This window comes from Botryllus schlosseri, chromosome 5 (genome assembly GCF_051294905.1).
Source record: "Botryllus schlosseri isolate E-star chromosome 5, Bs_hap1, whole genome shotgun sequence".
Lineage (NCBI taxonomy): Eukaryota > Metazoa > Chordata > Ascidiacea > Stolidobranchia > Styelidae > Botryllus > Botryllus schlosseri.
This window is the reverse complement of record NC_137240.1, coordinates 1518957-1526721: the sequence shown is the minus strand read 5'-3', so window position 1 is coordinate 1526721 and position 7765 is coordinate 1518957. Positions and strand designations below refer to the sequence as shown.

The window sequence follows — 7765 nt, the reverse complement described above, 5'->3', positions numbered from 1 at the left end:
AGGGGGCGATAGGTCAAAAAGGTTGGGAACCACTGATCTAGATGAAACAATTCTGTGTTTCAAAATGAGTCCAATCTGAAATGCAGTCACACTTGATGCCACAATCGACTTGGTGTGTGTCTCGTTTTATTCCACTCCAGTTTTGTTGCTTGATGGTGTGTAATGTATTGAAATTGTTGAAAACAATATATTCAATAATGAGACGAATAGTTGAAATTGGTAGCGGTGATACGTTGTACGAGTCGGACGAGTACGCCTTGATAGGTGCCTGCACAGCAGTATTGCTCTGTAAAATAAACATATTATATATTTTGTGCAGGCTTGATGGATATCTTTTATGAAGCTGCAGAAAGAGGAAGTCGATGGATAAAACGCAAGAAAATCAGATTTCTGGAAGAAGTATAGAAGCACAAAACAGTAAACTCGTCCAGGAAAATTACAAATTGGCGGACAATTATTGCTAGTGAAGTTCAGTTCTCAGAGGAGCATCATAATGTCAAAAGATGCGGAGAAGCTGAAATTTTATGCTAGACTACATTAAATTCTTTCTGAATTGCCCGACTTATCCTACTGACGTCAAATTTATAGTATTGCTGTAAGCATAGTATTTAACCATTGGGTCAGCCATATGTAACTGCTTCATTAAATCGCGATTTGGCCATGTAGATATGTGGTTCTTAAAAATGCACCATTTGCATTCATTCATGATTTCTCAAATCTAGAATGATTAAAGACTGTCAATAAATCACATACAACTTTGAAAGGATTGATGGATTGTGGTACACTTACTTTTGTGCAGGAACTATTTACAGGGAGCATTTAAGATCGAAATATTAGTTAAATATGTGGATTCGACAAGAAATGTAAGAAAATGATGGAGTTCAGCTATGGTGAGCCAGGCAATGCTATCATGGCAGAAAAGGGATTCACCATTGAGTCTGAAATCAAGAAATTGAATCTAGATTTAAATATTCCTGCACGTGATTTACACACCTTCAAATGCCTGAGCCAGACTGTTCCACAACAAGAAAGATGGCGAGAGAACGTATTCATATTGAACAGCTGATCGGAAGAATCAAGGAGTATAAAATTTTGTCTGGTGTCATACTATGCAACATTGTGTATCACAACTAACCAAATATATATGGACTAATTGCATACTCTAATTCAAGATTGAAAATTAAAAATGAATGACGCAACATATTCGGCAATTGTGCAAATTCAGTTCCATTGTCAATATCGTAATGCCTAATAGCATGCTACGGATCGTAATTGCGCGGTGCCATGGTCAGTCTGTACCAACAGTGCATGTCTAGATATTCCAGTGGTGTGCATTATTGAAGCTCATTTAGATACCCAATTTGTTGAATGAACAATTCTCCAGATGAAAATGTTGTGTTTGATGGAATGTTATAAAACTGAAGACACCAGATACACCTAAATCTACCTTGAGGCAGGAGTTGATCGGTTGCGAGTACGGTGGAGAGATTGCTTGTCAATCACGATGGAGCTCACTGATGCTGATGCAAATCACAATGTAGTCCTTTTAGCTTCAGGTGCTGGATTGTCTTGATCAATGCATATGCATGAGAGCATATATCAGAACCTAATATGAAAATAAATCATGGTTAAAATATCTATTGAAGGAGTCTCTGAAAAAATGTCTTTTTCCTTACTTACCCTGTCTTACAAGTGCAAGACGAATCAATAATGGATTTTCCGAGAACGTGTATTTCCATTGAGTGTGTTATCTCACTTTTCCGCAAGTTGCCATAACATTGGCTGTTCACTAGAATATTGCTTCTAAAAAGAGTGGATTGTCTCCTCAATCTTTATCCCTAAATCGTGTGCATAGCGCTCCATGAAATACTTCGTAGCTTTCTCCGCGGTGTTAGAAGAAGATGCTGTTCCACTCAAATCCATAAATTCGATAGAATCTCCATAGCTTTCAAGTTTCATAATCAATACACAAAAATTGTGATGTGTGGCAGCAGCTATATTTTATAGTATATATATTTCTGAACATGAGATATGCTTGAAAATTTTGCTCGAGACCTGGAGCCTATGAAATCGTCAAAATATGCATTACCACAATCCTATAGTATAGTATACAACAATCGTCGCTTAATCAGAAAAGTTGTCAAAAACCCGTGCATTTGGACACAGCACGCTGGTGCGTACTTGCCACCATTCATGTTAATCCTAGATTAAAAGCTGCAACCACATACTAGCTCTACGCTATTACTATTCATTAAGGCCAGTCATCCCCAATTCAACGTAATCTTGCTTAAAACCTTCATTTTTCAACCTTTTTCCATAAGAGCTCATAGTAAGCTTGCCCGGGCTTGTTCTTTGTTTACATCCTACTGCAACCTGATTGGTTCGTGTCAAAGGTCACGTAAGTGTCTATTCGAAATCAGACAAGAGCAATGCATTTTTGAAAAGAGCTAGTTTCATAATTTAAGATTCTGCAATAAAAAAAATTTGGAAAATTTTGTGATTCCAGCTGCACCTTAGGGCCTTAAGGCTTTCCTACTAAAGATAGCGCGCAAATACCACGTCGATAGGAGCCTGGTGCATATATTCATATTCATGGACATGGTGCTCGGTTTCAAACTCTATTATTACTACAACTGTATAGTCCGCGGTGAGCACGCGGACCTGGGAAACACTGACTAAAATAAGTGTTAGTTTTTGGGTCATAAATTCAAATATCGATCAATCGCATACAATACAAATGTCGCGGCAGATTTTTCGGAAAGATACGTGCTGATGCCTGCAAACTATTTTAGGAGATAAATATTTGCTTTGATGGTGAAATGCGCGTAAACACTCGCAGAAAGCGGAACTACAGAATCATCATAATGATACACAATTTAACATGGTGCAATGCACAAATATAAAATGTGCTCCGTGACCCGCGAGTTGGCATCAGTTGCCAAAGTTCCTGTTTTGGGGTGGATGGTTGGACTAACGGATCAAAGTGATTGATCGCAGCAGCATAGTTAGGAGCTTTACTTTGAGCTCCACTTTCAAGAGCTCTACTATACTGCAAGCAAGGTTATACGTGGTTGAACGTGTAGGCTAAGAACATTTTCAAACCAAATTCGTTGCATTTCGACACTACAATTTAGCGACATTTAATATTGTAATAGAAGCTATCAAGCAATATAAGCTCGCATTTCTTACAGAACAAATCGAACATTCACAAGCAAGTTATCACAGACACTTCAATCGAACCACGTCTGAAACGTTTCATATCAAAATGGCAGCGGCATATTTCTCATCAAACTAAATAGTCTGGGAGCCGACGGCCGAAGTGCGTGCTCATAGGGTCTTAGAAGGTTTGAAGGTTAAAATTGAAAATATGCATTCCACTGATCATAAATTTGAGCGTCAGCCGTTACCGCTCCGGGGGATTTGGCTGTGACGGGGCAGCAAAAATCTGCATAAAACCGAAATTTCGACTCATTTGTACAGCGCCAGTTCCGAAATTTTAGGGAAGAACTGCCTTTTGCCTAACAGAATATGTATGAGCTGACGAATGATAATGGTGGTAACGCGAGATATTGGCGTCAGAAGATAGGCTTTCATAAAAAGTTCTTGCCACATTTTTCTATTCGCGACCGGAACGAGAGTAGTGTTATAGATAATAATGGGTTTTATTGTGGTAATTGTCAGAATATTCATTCAGGTTACCAATATCTTCGCAAATTAGCAAAAACAGACCACTTACCATGAAGTAAGCCCCTCAGGTTTCAGATTTCAAAATTGTAATGTCTTATTTAAACTCTACGTCTGCACTTTTTTACAGCCAGACTGTTTAGTTTAGAGTCAAGTGTACCTGTTTGATGCTGGTGTGATCAGACTAGATGACCTTCACGGTCTTATCGATCATTCCTATCTAATACCGAATACTGTTCAAGCATATTTTCTGTACCACCACCACTGCCGTGTGTTATGTATTTTGGTTGGATGAAAATAAACTCTCTCTCTCCCTCTCTTTCACACTGAAATATTGCTAGCTTCCGAGTCCAGATAATGAATACTGAGTTGTAGCCTAACTAATAATAAGGTATCGAAATTTCAAGGTACTGAAGGACCATACTACCAGAAAGAATTCCCTATAGATTAGGCTTACCATATTTTGGAAATCAAAAAAGAGGACACTTTTTCAGAAATTTGCAACATGCAAAACCGGAGTGAAATTCTCAAAAACGGTTAATTTTTCCCACTTTGTGATCGGTTGACTAAAAAAAAAAAAAAAAGGTCTTCACTTCTGCTCAGAGCTCAAAAACACGTTTTTAACTCCACATTGCCAGATTGATGACTAAAAAAAAAAAAAAAGGTCTTCATTTCGCTCAGAGCTGAAATCACCGCTTTTTCCTACGAAATACCCGCCGGAGCTTCACTTCTGCGCTAATTTGCGGCATATCACTCGCAATTTCCTCTATATCTGACCTAAATTTTCAAAAAAGGGGACAAAATCTCAAAAAAGAGGACAAAAGGGCGTCCTCCGAGGACACTTTCAAAAAAGTCAAAAAAGAGGACAAATCCTCTTAAAAGAGGACGTATGGTAAGCCTACTATACATAAGATATAGCACATTCCATCCCATTGTTGTTTACTTCAAAATTACAACAAATAACAAACTCGAAAACAGCGGTGCTGGTAGTCTACAATCACCAAACCGATATGGAATGGGATTAATTAAATGAAAACCATAAATAACATCAAGTCCTCAACATCAGCACCAGAGCCCACTAGACCTCAATATTGTCTTCACAGTCAAATCAGAACTATTTTCAATCAAAACGAACACAGTGCTGCTGGCAGCCTAGAATCAGAAAGCAAATAAGGAATTGGATTAATTTTGACATATAAAATGAACAGTGAACACCATAAATAACAGTCAGTACTGAACATCAGTAACAGTGTCGAATTAATATCCAAGCAGATCATTATTCTCTCCACAATCAAACCAGAACTATTTTCAATCAAAACGAACACAGCAGTGCTGCTGGTAGCCTAGAATCAGAAAGCAAATGAAGAATTGGAATAATTTTAATGTATAAAATTAATACCATATATAAAATTCAGTCATCAACATCCGTGTTAGTGTCCGATGAATCTCCAAGGAGGTCAATATCCTTTTCACGATCACCAATTGGCAATGAATGGAGCTCTTCGTCTTCACTGGCATCAATGTCCAACACACGGGGCATTGCGTCACCCTTGTACCATTTAACTTTGTAACAACCTTCCTGCACCTCCCAACCAAAGTTTTCTAGGCATTCAAGCGGTGCATTTGGTGAGGTTGAAGAAGAAGATGCCCACCTTCGTGCCACAAAGTGAGCACGATGGATTTTTAAGTACAATACTTCCTGACATGGTGGCAGCAAGGTAGCGTCAAGTTTCTTGGTACAAGAGAGTATATCTTTTTTGGTTTTGTATTTGTCCTCAAATACTTTAAACCTTACTTCATTGACCTTTTTCAAATTCCTTTTCCCCTATACCTGGCCTTCTGTATCTCAGAAGTATCCTTGCATAATTTAGTGTTCCATGCACTCCAAAATGGTACAGCATCAACTTTGAATGCAACCATCCATAAGGCATCTCTACGCCACGATTGAATCAAGGAGAGATTGCAATCCTAGTATTTCATTCTTTGCTCACTTGTTTTTTCTAAGAATTGTGTTTGTTCAATTCTTCTTTTCTTTGTGTACGGTTCCAGGTGTAAAAATTGACTTTCATAAGAACGTCGTCATCTTCGCTTTGCGAAGAAAGATGACGAAGACGTATCTGCAGAAGGCGAATCATCAACTTCGCTGCTTGCTTCAGTCACTGGCGAAGAACAAGTTCGATCGGAGAGAGGAGATGTCCGAAACAATTGATATGCAATACCCACAGTGTCATGCAATGTACCTTTTCCACTTGATGTTTCAACATAACGATCACAGTTGTCCCATGCAACACCCGTACCCAGAGAAGGATCATGTTTCATTCCGTGTGGCGTCTGGCACGCACTTTTCGACACTTCAAAAGTCATCTCTGTTTCAACCTCTTCAATTGTATGGTAATTTGCACAATGTCCCAAACGGTTGAGAATTTTAACGACATTCCTACTACCAGTCATGTTCTTCATGGCTAATCCTAAGAGCATATGCTTGCTCGGTTTATGGCGCCACCAGTTGCAGAAAATACAACATCTTGACATATCGATACAGCTCGTTTATCTTTTACAGACTGTATCCACTGGCCCATGTCTGGGCCAACAATAAGCGTACGGAAAAATGTTTGCAATAGGTCTGGAACAATCACTTCACCTTTGAAAATATCATCCACCTTGAGATTATCAGGCATTGCAGTCTTCTCTGATTTACAGATTTCTTCACGTAAACCCAACGCTACATCAAGTAGTCTTGAGGCTTGTTTCGAATCCATTGAGCTACTATAGAAGATGCATTCATGACTGGTTGTCAGCTGCCCAAATACAACAGCATTTTCAAAGTGCTCTGCAATACACTCTTTTACCTTGACAGTAGGGTATTTCTGGCAAGTCAATTGTCCTCCACCAAATTCCATTAACAAGTGCTGATAATATGCCAGGATGTCTTTCAGCGTAACTACTTCTTGTTTTACAATCACCGAATCTTGCAGGTAAAGCATTAGTGCCTTCAATGTTTTTATGAACCTCACGCGAGCCATGCCAGGTATTTGTTTTCAACAATTTACTTCTCATTTTTCGTCTTCTTGCTTCAGGTTTCCTCTGATATGTAAGCTTGCAGTAGTTGTGATATTTGACTTCTTGCACATGAAAATTGACGCCGTTGAGTATTGCTTCCAATCGTCTGTCATTGTTCAGGTTTATATACTGTCGTATTGTATTTTCACAACTTTGAGTTCTGACATTGACAAGAGGCAGCTCTTTGCCATTTACTTTTTTTCTAGTTCGATTGCAGAAAATGCAAGATTTTGGAAAAACACCAGTTGTCGATGAAGGCTTTTGAAGAATAAATAAGATGCCTTGTGATACGTGCACTGGTATCGACGGCATTTTTGGTTGCATTGCTACTGTCAAACTCCTGAGTTAATTTCGAACGATGTGCAGGAGGTAAGGCACTAAATTTCTTGTAACAGTCCGCGTGGTATCCGTGTCTGTCTTCAACATGATCAGGAAGCATGATAGCATTATGGGCCAAACTATTTGACATACGGATATCGGGATATGCAGTATTTTGCGGCATTTAGCAAGGGAATTCTCTTGGAATAGAATCAAACGATCTGAGTTCTTGACTTTTTTACAGTGTAGACAGCAAATACGATCTGTTGAAATGCGAAATCATGAATCAATACCATTACACGATTTGTCAAATTTTAAACTAGGAGATAGCTGTATCTACGACGATACTGAACTGATAGTTAGTTTGGGTAGTAGAATGCATCTTCCAGGAGTTAAGTTTAATTTACTATTGGATTGTCGTGAAAGAATCGGATGCTACTTACTTTGTGCAGACGATTCAGGGGTTACTGGATGATCCATTTTTCGATATCCAGCCTATTACTTCAAGGACAGCGTCGTCTAACGTGAGTTTACATAGCAAGCAAACAGAACAAACAAATAACCCGTAGCAATGAAAAACCGTTGATGCGTGGCGCCGTTCGTTTCTTGCCAGATATACACCAGATTACTGATGTATTGTTTGCATCAGTTACAGGAATATCATTTCCATCGTGTTCTAACCATCGAAACAGAGATTAAGCTC

At 38.8% G+C, this 7765-nt stretch overlaps 1 long non-coding RNA gene across 1 annotated transcript; it reads right to left on the bottom strand.

The window, feature by feature from the left end:
• Nucleotides 1-2367, bottom strand: LOC145439611 (uncharacterized). Its single transcript, XR_013915296.1, has 3 exons — nt 1681-2367; nt 1448-1606; nt 1-286 (listed from the first exon to the last, which is right to left on the bottom strand). It is a non-coding gene; the product is annotated as an uncharacterized LOC145439611 (long non-coding RNA).
• Between the last annotated feature and the right edge of the window lie 5398 nt (nt 2368-7765).